The sequence below is a fragment of the Bos taurus genome, chromosome X (genome assembly GCF_002263795.3).
Source record: "Bos taurus isolate L1 Dominette 01449 registration number 42190680 breed Hereford chromosome X, ARS-UCD2.0, whole genome shotgun sequence".
NCBI lineage: Eukaryota > Metazoa > Chordata > Mammalia > Artiodactyla > Bovidae > Bos > Bos taurus.
Window position 1 is genome coordinate 136,650,476 of NC_037357.1, and position 13,100 is coordinate 136,663,575.

The 13,100-nt window shown below is 41.8% G+C and overlaps 1 protein-coding gene and 1 non-coding gene across 3 annotated transcripts in view; one reads left to right on the forward strand and one right to left on the reverse strand.

Moving 5' to 3' along the window:
• Positions 1–13,100, forward strand: part of LOC100300059 (neuroligin 4 X-linked) — a 391,198-nt gene that overhangs the window by 344,561 nt on the left and 33,537 nt on the right. The gene's annotated exons all lie outside the window — the stretch shown is intronic.
• LOC112445214 (U6 spliceosomal RNA) lies at positions 9,930–10,031 on the reverse strand. The gene has a single exon (XR_003033584.1). It is a non-coding gene; the product is annotated as a U6 spliceosomal RNA (small nuclear RNA).

Genomic DNA, 13,100 nt, shown 5'->3' on the forward strand with positions numbered 1-13,100 from the left:
CAACTTAGGGGCTCAACAACAAAAACCTGTCCATAAATTAACAAGTGATTTAATGAAATAGATCAATGTATGTACACATATGCTTGTACATACGTACAGATACTCATATACGCTCACTTACACATCTTATTTCTGTATCTGGATAGAATGAAGGTATGGATAATGTAATTATATACACATTTAGAAATCTGATGTATATGACATATGGAGTTTGTGTTCAGGGTGATTGAAAAGTTCTAGAACTGTTAAGCTCTAGGGGTGATGGCAGTACAACATTGTATAAGTAATGTTAATACCGCTGACTTCTACCTTTAAGATGGTTAAAATCACAGAGATTCTGTTATGGAGAATCCGATGGACAGAGGAGCCTGGCAGGCTACTTTTCATGGGATGCAAGAGTTGGACTCGATGTAGCGCTATCCTTATCTCTTATAGATATTTGACTACAATTAAAAGCATATATATTGCCTTTGAACTTGCATCTGCAAGAATTCAAACTGCGATGTGAACACTTGCCCTAAACTAACCACAGGGTGCTGACTCTACCTCTTACCTTAGACACTTGATGCTAACTCCTCCCAGATGAAACTTGACCTTTGACTCTTGACCTCTGATATGAACACTGACATGGAAACTTGAACAGAACCTTCGTCTGAGATTGAAATCTGACACCAACCCTCACCAGGAAGTGAAGCCGGGGACTTTGACCTCCAGATTCCTGGCCTTTGATTTGCCCCATGATCCCAAACAGTGCCTGTGGACCTGAACCTGAGCCCTGACGCAAATGGAAGCTGAATATGAATCTTTGAGTTCAGTTCAGTTCAGTCGCTCAGTAGTGTCCGACTCTGCGACCCCACGGACTGCAGCATGCCAGGCTTCCCTGTCTATCACCAACTCCCGGAGCTTGCTCAAACTTACGTTCATCGAGTGGGTGATGCCATCCAACCATCTCATCCTCTGTCGTCCCCTTCTTCTCCCGACATCAATCTTTCCCAGCATCAGGGTCTTTTCAAATGAGTCAGGTGGCCAAAGTATTGGAGCTTCAGCTTTAGCATCAGTCCTTCCAATGAACATTCAGGACTGATTTCCTTTACCATGGACTGTTTTGATCTTGCAATCCAAGGGACTCTCAAGAGTCTTCTCCAACACCCAATGAATTAAGAATGAATCTTAATTCTGCCCAATCTTGAAAAAACCCAGACCCGACCCCCAACTCTATCATAAATCTTTGAATTAGCCCTTGAGCTTTGACCGGAACCCTTGACTGTTGGCTCTTGAGTCAAGCACCAAAGACAGCTTTCACAGAGAGAGCCTGATCCCGCGGCCTTTGAGCTAAGTCATGACCTTTGATCCCTGCCACTATCGTGAACTACAAGCCTTTTATGTTAATATTGACTTCTGCCCCTACCTCGTTGTCTGAAATTTGACCTTGCCCTAATCTCTGAACCTGAATCCATCCTCAAAAGGTGTCCTAACTGTGGACCTTCAGTTTTCAACCCTTTGTCTTCACTCCTTGAGTCCTGACTTTGAATCCTTCACCTGTACGGAAACACAGTCGTGTCCTCCACCTCCCTTTCTCACCTGAATCTTAACCCAAACGCAAACTTGAAACTCCGCCCTGACCCACCAGCGACCAATCTGACTCCCAAACACGTCCCTAAATCTAAGATAGGCTATTTGGTGTCTGGGTTGTGGAGGAAGGGTGTGGGATTTGCAGACCCACAGCCCTACGGACATTGCAGACTCAGACCCTCACACGCAGTTTTCCAAAAGGTTTCATTCACCAGAGATCTAAGCATTGCAGGTTTATGGTCAACCCCTGTTCCTACAGATTTCAAGGTGAAATAGGCATGGCTTTACTTGTGATCTTCCCAATTTCAGACTTGTGTAATTGTGTGATAGAGAGCGAGTCGTAGGTGTCCACCTCCTGGAAAATCCTATTCTTTCAGCAAATACTTCATTGAGAACCAGACACGGAATCTGGGCACAGCCAGGAGCGAGAGTGCCCAGCCCAGTTGAATCAACTTTTTTTTTTTTTGTAGTGGACATAGAGTAACACTCAGTCAAAACCAAGACTCACTCCATGTTGAAGTCCCAACTGCAGATCAGAATGAAGATTTTAGTCACTCAGTTGTGTCTGACTCTTTGGGACCCCATGAACCATAGACCGCCAGGCTCCTCTGTCCATGGGATTCTCCAGGCAAGGATACCAGAGTGGGTTGCCATTCCCTTCTCCAGGGGATCTTCCCGACCCAGGGGTCAAAGCTTGGTCTCCTGCATTGCAGGTATATTCTTTACCATCTGAACCACCAGTGATCAAACATGTCTTCAACTGTCTTGCAGAGCATGGTAACACAGTTCTCTCTGAAAGCAATTTTCTCTACTTTTGTATATGAATGATTTCTTTACTACATTGGGTACCAACATGAGAAACTCAGCTGCTTCTCAATTTGTACAGAAATCCACCCATCTGTGTGTATAGGTGTGTGTCTGTGTGTTTTTTGTATCTTAGTATGTATCAGATTTAACTTACGCTTTGAGGAGAAACTCGAAACATTTTACTGTGATAATGTAAACTTACACCTTTGAAATGGATTATCTCTCAGCTCTTTTCATCTTTTGGGTATCCTATAACCGGGGATTTTGTTCTGCATGTTTTAACTCATCAAACTGGCCAATTTGCTGAGCCATATTTATAATCTGGGCTTCCCAGGTGGCGCTGGTGGTAAAGAACCCGCCTGCCAGGGCGGGAGACGAAAGAGACCCCTGTTTGATCCTTGGGTTGGGAAGATCCTCTGGAGGAGGAGATGGCAACCCACTCCAGCATTCTTGCCTGGAGAATCCCATGGACAGAGTTGGACACGACTGAAGAGACTACGGACAGCCCAGCACCTTTATAATCTATTCTTTTTTCGGCATTCTCTTTCTGCCATGCATGATTTAAGAAAGAATGCAATGTAACTTGCTTCTCTCCCCAAGATGCGTTCGCTTCTCTCATCAAAATAATAATAAACTCGTGCTTTGTTAAGGTAGTTCTGAGTACATGATGGAATCCCTTTAGAAGCTGTATTGTCTCCATAGCTGTTGTTGCCATTTGAATAATTATTATCCTCCCAGCCCAGGAGCACAGTCAATAGGTCGGAATCTTCAGGAGGTTTAGTCTCGAACTTTTTTGAAAACACCTCCAAGGTGTTCAGCTGTGTCTGGAAACCCCTGGTAAAAAGATAGAACACATTCCCCAGATGTGGCATATTAGAACATCAGGTTTAAGAAAACTTGTACTAAATGCCTTCATAAATTCGAATTGAGAGTTAAGAATTTAGATTCCTTAGTTCTCGATACTGCAAAACAGCATTTGGCACAAGCCAGGGAAGAATTAGAACACATGTCACTGTCTACATTACAGATAAACGATTGTTGTTTTAGTGTTTGTCTAAAACGAGACCACTAACGTAAAGCCGTCAGCTTTTCTGCATTAGAAAATTTAGGGTTGGTGATTATGCTGGTTGTTGAGCTGCTGAATTTGACCTGGAAAAGAAAAAAACAATTTTATTTTTTAAATATTATTCTCTAGCTACTTCATGGAGTCCTGAATCCAGTTTTTAAGGTAGTTGTAATCTTTTTATCGTTTTTAACATGAGAGAAATTTTCATCCATGGACATGAATAATTAAACAGCTTGCTAAAGTGTTATCTGAAATAAAAGTAGAACACGATGAAGATTTTTTTTGGATCCCTCTCTCTTCCCCTTTTAAACTATATGCCTTTGGTCTTACTCAGAGAGTCATAACCTCTCTGATTCTTGTTTATCATTTCCTTCTTCTGCTATATTTCACTTATACAAATCATCTCTAGCATGACCCTTTTAATATGCTATGGGTAGATTGGTTTTGATCTTCTGTAAATTAAATCATATATTCATCTTCACTTGACGTTTTGCATGGAAGGCCGTGATTTTGGTGTTCAGCCCTGGTGATGTTTGAAGATGTAGCTTGTTTATGCATGAATTCCTCTTAGTTACGCCTTCATACATTTCACTTCTTCCTTTGCTTCTTTTTTGTTCCTCGTACTAGTTGTACTTTGTAGATTCTGTATATAAATAATATCGTGCAGTATTTATCTTTCTCTGTCTGATGTTTTTACACTTAGTACAATACCCTCTAAGGCCATCCATGTTGCTGCAAATGGCATTATTTCATTCTTTTTTATGGCTGAGTAATATTCCTGTGTGTGTGTGTGTGTGTGTGTGTGTGTGTGTAAAACACCTTCTTTATCCATCCATCTGTTGATGAACATTTAGGTTCTTCTATGTCCTAGCTATTGTAAAAAGTGCTGCAGTGAACCCTGGGGGTATGCATATCTTTTTGAATTAGAGTTTTCTTTGGATATATGCCCAGGATTGAAATTGCTGGATCATATGGTAACTCTAATTTTTAGTTATTTTGACGAACCACCATACTGTTTTCCAAAGTGTCTGCACCAGTTTACATTCCCACCAACACTGTATGAATATTATGTGGTTTTTCATAAAAAATGAAGAGCTTCTAGTGAGTTTCTTCCACACCCGTCATGTACCTTGCAAAGAATCAGTCTTTGAGATCAGAAGAGACTTGTCACCCTTCAGTAGTCGGGCATAAGCTGGTAGAAATGACATTTCTATTCCATTCAGTTGACTTTTCTGCAAGCTGACATAAATCTATATTTAAAATTAATTTATTCCAGTCTGTAATTATAACAAGATGCCCACTTTATGATTTTTCTTTATAAATCCCTGCTTATACATTAAGAGTTTGGCATTCACATATACACAGCTGCTGTACATATGCAATTTACCAGATATATGATTTGGACAAGGAGGGTGATGAAAAAATTCTGCATGAGAATCTAGACAGTGTATTAAAAAGCAGAGACATCACCTTGCCACCAAAGGTGTGTATAGTCAAACCTTCTGGTTTTTCCAGTAGTCATGTATGGATATGAGAGCTGGACCACTGAGAAGGTTAAACACTGAAGAACTGATGCTTTCAAACTGTGGTGCTGGACAAGACTCTTTAGAGTGTGTTGAACTGCAAGGAGATGAGACAAGTCAATCCTGAAGGAAATCAACCCTGAATATTCATTGGAAGGATTGATGCTGATGCTCAAGCTCCAATATTTTGGCCACCTTATGCAAAGAGCCAACTCATTGGAAAAGACAGTGATGTTGGGAAAGATTGCAGGCTGGAGAAGGGGACAACAGAGGGTGAAATGGTTGGATGGTATCACTGACTCAATGGACATGAGTTTGAGCAAGCTCCAGGAGATAGTGCAGGACAGGGAAGCCTGGTGTGCTGCAGTCCATGGGGTTGCAGAGAGTTACACATGACCTTGGAGAAGGCAATGGCACCCCACTCCAGTACTCTTGCCTGGAAAATCCGGTGGACGGAGGAGCCTGGTAGGCTGCAGTCTATGGGGTCGCTAAGAGTCGGACACGACTGAGCGACTTCACTTTGACTTTTCACTTTCATGCATTGGAGAAGGAAATGGCAACCCACTCCAGTGTTCTTGCCTGGAGAATCCCAGGGACAGGGGAGCCTGGTGGGCTGCCATCTATGGGGTCACACAGAGTCGGACACGACTGAAGCGACTTAGCAGCTTAGACATGACCTAGCAACTGAGCAACAACAAAGATGATAATCAGCTATTTTCTTTTAAAAATAACTCATTACTAATCAACTGTTTGGTGTCACTTTATGCTTTTAAAATAACATGGTGGTTTAGCCACAGACATTAACTCTAGAAGCCATCAATATTGTTAATTAAAGGAAAGCTCAGTTTTAGGAACACAAAATGAATTTGTTAATTAGAAGTTGTTTTGCGTGAAAAGGTCAGGTGTTATTTGAAGTTTGTATTAATTATGAAGGTCAATTAAATATTTTTTTTTTCATCTCATTCCTTGCATTTTAGTGAGGAAGAGTGTAGAAGTCAGCTATGTGGGAAAAATGAATAGGATCAACATAATGGAACTTTTCTTGGAAACTGAACGTTATGCAATATTCCATAGTCATCCTGTTGCAAATTAGCCGTGATTTCCAGTTCCTCAGCCAATTGCTCTGAGGTTAGAAGCATGTTGGCTGATCCAAGGCCTCACTCGACTGGGGAATACTGGTTGGTTTTTAAACAAAACTTGAATAATTAGATGAAAGGTCTTCTGTTTTTCATCATATGCTGTTTCCTTTCTTAAAGTAAATTCATTGCACAATTCCTTTACCTATGTAAATTAGGTTATAAAAATACATCCACAGTGAGACCAAGATAGTATGAAGGGGTCTTACAAGTTGAGTGTTGTAGTAGACTCTTCATTGGAGAAATGGACTTTCAAATCTCCTCGTCAGCAAGGGCGTGTTGAGTCAGTTCAGTCGCTCAGTCGTGTCTGACTCTTTGCGACCCCATGGACTGCAGCACGCCAGGCCTCCCTGTCCATCACCATCTCCTGGAGCGTGCTCAAACTCATTTCCTTTGAATCAGTGATGCTATCCAACCATTTTATCCTCTGTTATCCACTTCTCCTTTTGCCTTCAGTCTTTCCCAGCATCAGGGTCTTTCCTAGTGAGTCAGCTCTTTGCATCAGGTGGCCAAAGTATTGGAACTTCAGCTTCAGCATCAGTCTTCCCAATGAATATTCAGGACTGATTTCGTTTAGGACGACTGGTTTGATTCCCTCCCTGTGCACAGGACTCTCAATAGTCCTCTCCAGCATCGCAGTTTGAAAGCATCGATTCTCTGGTGCTCCGCCTTCCTTATGGTCCCACTCTTACATCTGTACATGGCTACTGGGAAAACCATAGCTTTGACTCTTTGAACAAACATCGTCTAAGTGACGTCTCTGCTTTTTAATATGCTGGTCTAGGTTTGTCGTAGCCTTTCTTCCAAGGAGGATATTTAACAATTGAGAATTCACCAGGAAGACTGCATAGTCAAGCTATTCAACCAAAGGGACAATTTGAGTGTGTGTTACACAGAGGGGATATACACTCAGTCCTGAGAAATATCCCTACTTCTTCAACAGCTACCTTTCTGTACCTGAAGCTGAACTTTCTGTTGGGGTTTTATTGGGTTGTCCAAAAAGTTTGCTCAGGTTTTTCCATAGCATCTAATGGAAAAACGCAAACGAACTTTCTGGCTAGCCCAATAGCTCTTTCCAAGGTCACTCCAATCACTTGTTGCTAATGTTGTGTTGTATTTCCTCTCAGACCTTCCCAGGGTCTTTCGTTATGTCTTTTTTCCCTACGGTATTGTGTCAAGTTTCAGGTGAACAGCAATGTGATTCAGTTTGATGGATGTATGGATAGATAGATGGATGGATATCCATCCTTGGTTATTACAAGATATTAAGTCTAGTTCCCTCTGCTATACACTAAGATCTTTTGTTTATGTAGTTTATATATAGCTGGGTGTGTATGCTAATCCCAAACGTGCTGTTCCTACCACTTCGGATCCCCTTTGATAATGATGTTTGTTTTTTATGTTAGTCTATCTCTATTTTGTAAATAAATTCATTTGTAGTATTTTTAAGATTGTATCAGGGGCTTCTCTGAGAGTTCAGTTGTTGAAGAATCCACCTGCAGTGCAGGAGACCCCAAGTTCGATTCCTGAGTCTGGAAGATCCCCTGGAGAAGGGAATGGCTACCCACTCCAGTGTTCCGGCCTGGAAAATTCCATGGACTGTATAGTCCGTGGGATTGCATGTATAAGTGATGTCATATATTTGTCTTTCTCTGACTGACTTCACTTCGTATGATCATCTCTGCATTGATCCATGTTTCTGCAAGTGGCCTTATTTCATTCTTTTTCATGGCTGAGTAGTATTCTGCTATATGTATGTACCACATTTTCTTTATCCGTTCTCCCAAGGCAATAGAAATAAAAATGAAAATAAACAAATGGGACCTCATCAAACTTATAAGCTTTTGCACAGCAAAGGAAACCTTAAACTATCTTCTTAACCAAGTTCCAAGGTTCCCATTGAAAACCAACATTGGAAAGCTTGGGGATATTTCTGGACACAATTAAGATTACATGAGTTAGTCTGCATGACTAGGTTTTGATAGAGATGAAGAAGAATGTCTGTTTTTTTTTTTTATATTAGTTGTTAGCATTTTATGGACAAATAACAAACCAGATTAATTCTTATCTGCCCCTAGATAGTATCCAGTCATAAATACTAGGAAACCCAGCAACCAGCCATGCTTGTCTTGCAGTTGAGGATGAAATAGTGTATCTAATAGTGAGCTTCCCTGGGGGCCCAGCTGGTAAAGAATCCACTGCAATACAGGAGACCTGGGTTCGATCCCTGGGTTGGGAAGATCCCCTGGAGAAGGGAATGGCTCCCCACTCCAGTGTTCTGGCCTGGAGAATTCCATGGAGTGTGTAGTCCATGGGGTCACAAAGAGTCGGACACGACTGAGTGACTTTCCTTACTTAGTGTGTCTAAGCAGGTCAGCATATTTAGAATTTGTGCACTTTGTGAGAAACTATCAAAATTGGGTTTCACAGTTGTAACACTGAGTTATGTAAATTATCTTTATTTCTTAAATACAGTTTGTAGTGCCATGAATACCATATAAATACAAAATCGCTATGGGCTTCCCTGGAGGCTTCCGACTGCCAGTGCAGGAGACGGGGGCTTTGATCCTCTGGGTCTGAAAGATCCCCTGAAGGAGGAAATGACAGCCCACTCCAGTTTTCTTGCCTCTGAAATCCTATGGACAGAGAAGCCTGGCGGGCTACAGTCCATGGAGACACAAAAAGTCACACACAGCAACTGAGCATGCCGTCAGAGACACACACACACACACACATATTTCATGCATGTTTCACAAACAGTATGTGATGGCAAAAAAATGACTTTTCCTAATACGTTTTAAAATATTTGTGTTAAAAATGAATTGTAGCTCACAAATGAAATAAAGCTGTCTGTAAGTTTTCAAAATATGTGTCAGAATCCACTCTTATATCATTTTCCCTCAGCTTTTATCACGTTAGTTGGGTCATTGCATGTATATCAGAAATTCGGTTGGATAAGGACCTCCATCATTTTCTCAGCATGGTTGCAGCTATATTTTTGCCTTGCGTTTCTCTTTAGACTCTGAGTACCCAATAAACACTAAATAAATAATAAACAAGCACTGAATACACAGGCTGAACAGATAAATGTGCATCAGCTTCATGCAAAGTTATTCACCAACAACATTTTGCAGTCGGAGCATATAGGCTTTATCGTCTGCATAATCTTTCTTTTCATTGACGTGTAGTTGATTTACAGTGTTGCTTTAATTTCTGCTATATAGCAGTGTGATTCAGTTATACACACATACTCTTTTCCATGATGGGGTCTCAGAGGATATTGAATATAAAGTTCACTGTACTCTGCGGTCTGTGGCAGGCTCTTGTTCACCCATCCTGTGTATAACAATTGGCATCTAGGAATCTCAAACTCCCCCCCGACACCTCCCTCCACCCTGTCCCCCATAGCAGCCACAAGACTGTTTTCTGTCTGGGACTCAGGTTCTGTTTCATAGTTAAGTTCATTGGTATCATATTTAGGATTTCACATGTGATATCATAGCATATTTGGTCTTCCTCTGTTTGACTTACTCCACTTAGTATGAAAATCTCTAGGCTCATTTATGTTGCTATAGATGGCATGATTTCGTTACTTTTTTTTCTGGCTGCATAATATTCCTGTGTGTGTGTGTGTGTGTGTGTATCTCACTGCATCATCTTTTTTTTAATAAATAGTATTTTGTTTTTTCTTTTTTATTAATTGGAAGAAAATTGCTTAACATTGCTGTGTTGTTTTCTGCCATACAACAACGAAAATCAGACATAATTATGCATATATCATAAAAAACAACAATGAAAATCAGACATGATTATGCATATATCATGAAAAATATGAAACGATCCATGAATTTTTGTGTCATGCTTGCTGAGGGCCATGCTAATCTTCTCTGTATTGTTCCAATTTTAGTGTATGTGCTGCAGAAACACACACTATACCACATCTTCTTTTTAAAATTTTTATTGTAAGTTATTTGCTTTACCATAATGTACCACATCTTCTTTATAGCTTCATCTGTAGATGGGCATTTAGGCTGTTTGCATACACGGCTACTGTGAATACGATCATCTGTATAATACAGACAGAGCCTAGGTAGACCAGTTATCCACTTTCCCTGTGGCATTCTTTCATTTATCAATAGATACTTCTCCTTACTTGCTCTCTGTGGGTGAAACAGAAATAAATGGCAGGGTTTGTGATATCCCATTTGTAGCATAGAGTTCTATATAAATCATCTTTATGTCCTAAATACAATTTGTAGTGTCATGAAAAATATATAAGTGCAAAATGTATATGGGCTCTCCAAGAAGCATGACGCTTTCAAAAGCACATCATCCAGTTAGTTTCTCAAGCTGTGCTATTGGACTAAGATGTACTCTTCTCGACTTTACAGCTGAGAAATGTGAGGCTTTCCTGCAGATTCAAAGCCAAAGCTGACTGCCTCTGTGTGTGTGCGTGTGTGTGTGCATGAGCGTGTGCAAACGTTTGTGCAGTTAGTTGAGCCTCTTTGTGACCCCATGGACTGCAGCCTGCCAGGCTCCTCTGTCCATGGGATTCTCCAGGCAAGAACACTGGAGTGGGTTGCCATTTCCTCCTCCAGGGCATTGTCCCGACACAGGGGTCGAACCCAAATCTCCTTCATCTGCAGGTGGATTCTTTACCATTGGCGCCATCTGGAAAGCCCCCTACTGCGTGACTCCACTGCAAAATATTGACACGCTCCTGACCTGGGAGCAGATCCCCGTCATAGAAAGTGCTAGGTTCTATCACTCTAACTCACCTAATGCAGTGAACTGACTTGGAGGAACTAAGACCATTAGGAGAAACTTGAAAAGGGACACACGCGTCGGTGGTGGATAAGAGATGAAATGTCTGTGGTTGATTCCTGCCTAAAGGCATGGACCACAGAGGTTATGGAGTCAGTCTCCAGGTGGCGCTGTGCTCCAAGATCAGATAGTAAGTTTTGAAGTGAGGCCGTATGTACAGGAGGAAGGGACCTTACAGGATGCTGGCGGTTGTATAAAGGGCGTCTTAGGAAGAGATGGGTTTCCCAGGGAGCTCAGTTGGTAAAGAATCTGCCTGCAATGCAGGAGACCCCGGGTTGATTCCTGGGTCAGGAAGGTCCCCTGGAGGAGGGGTAGGCTACCCACACCAGTGGGCTTCCTCGTGGCTCAGCTGGTAAAGAATCCACCTGCAATGCAGGAGACCTGGGTTCGATCCCTGGGTTGGGAAGATCCCCTGGAGAATGGAACCGCTACCCACTCCAGTATTCTGGCCTGGAGAATTCCATGGACTGTATAGACCATGGGGTCACAAAGAGTCAGACAGGACTGAGCGACTTTTGGTTTCACGTTCAGGAAGAGATGGAAGATACTGTGTACAAAGAGAGACGGAGATGCAAGGTGTATCCCAGGGAACAGTCAAGTGGAATGTGGTCGATTTGTTGGCTAAAGGGCATGTGTCAAGCATGGCCAGCGATGTAGAGATGGACCACAGTGGATGGCCCTGAACATCGCACTAAGACATTTGACTTTGACACAAGCTTGCTGTGTTGTGTGTATACGTGTGTATGTCCGTGTACAATGGATAAAAAAGCAGTTATACATGGGAAGAAAAAGCAGTTATTTAAAATTAAGTGTGAAAATCACTTATAGCCACCTTCTTAACATTAGTCACTCAGTCGTGTCTAACTCTTTACAACCCCACGGACTGTAGCCCACGAGGCTCCTCTGTCCATGGGGATTCTCCAGGCAAGAATACTGGAGTGAGTTGCCATTTCCTCCTTCAGGGGATCTTCCCGACCCAGGGGTCGAACCTGGGTCTCCTGCATTGCAGGCACATGTTTAACCATCAGAGCCACCAGGGAAGTCCCTTCCTAGAGACAAACACTATGAACTATTTGATTTCTTTGCAGAGTTTATATTTGTGCACACCCTTCTTGTTATGGTCATAAAAATGGGATCTATAAGACAAAGTATTCCGTTTTCTCTGAAGACATCTTAGACCTGATTCTGTGTTTACACATAGAAATACTCTGTATAATTTTATATACGTATACAGCCTCCTGTTATGTGGATTCAGCCAACAGAATTCATGCAGCAAATCTATTCATAGATTTTGAGATTGCTGTCATTCATGTATTATTGTTCACTTGCTAATTTGTGTTCAACTATTTGCGACCCCGTGAACTACAGCCTGCCTGGCTTCCCTGTCCTCCGCTATCTCCCAAGTATGCTCAAATTTATGTCAATTAATTTGCTAATGCCATCCAAACATCTTACATTCAAGATTATAATCAATAGGTATATTTTTGGTCAGTCAGTGGTTAAGACTCTGTGCTTCCGAGGCAGGGGGCTCAGGTTCAATCCCTGGTCAAAGAACTAAGATCCCACATGCCATGAGGTTTGGCCCAAAAAAGTAATATATATTTTTAAAAAAATTCTGAGCATTAGCACATTGCAAACCCTCGCATGGCTATTTCTGTACCAATCCAGATTTTTATAGAAAGCATTTATGGAAATAGAACTGCTGAGTCAGAGGGCTTCAGGTTTTGATTTTCGTGTGTTTTGCCCTTTTGTATGCCTTCGGAGCATCATGATTATATGGATGGTGTAGAAATGGATTGGAAGCTGCAAGGTTGAGTGAGTGAATCAGACCTCTTATCTTGGACACTGAGATGCAGCCTTGAGGAGTGATGAAGTGTATGAGCTATTCAAGAATTGAATTTGTTGTTCAGTCACTAAATCGTGTCTGACTCTTTGCAACCCCATGGACTGTAGCACACCAGGCTTCCCTGTCCTTCCCTCTCTCCTGGAGTTTCCACAAAGTCATGTCCGTAGAGTTGGTGATGCCATCCAACCATCTCATCCTCTGTCGTTCCCTTCTCCTCCCGCCTTCAATCTTTCCCAGCATCAGGATCTATTCCAGTGAGTCAGCTCTTCACATCCGGTGGCCAAAGGATTGGAGCTTCAGCTTTAGCATCAGTCCTTCTAAAGGAT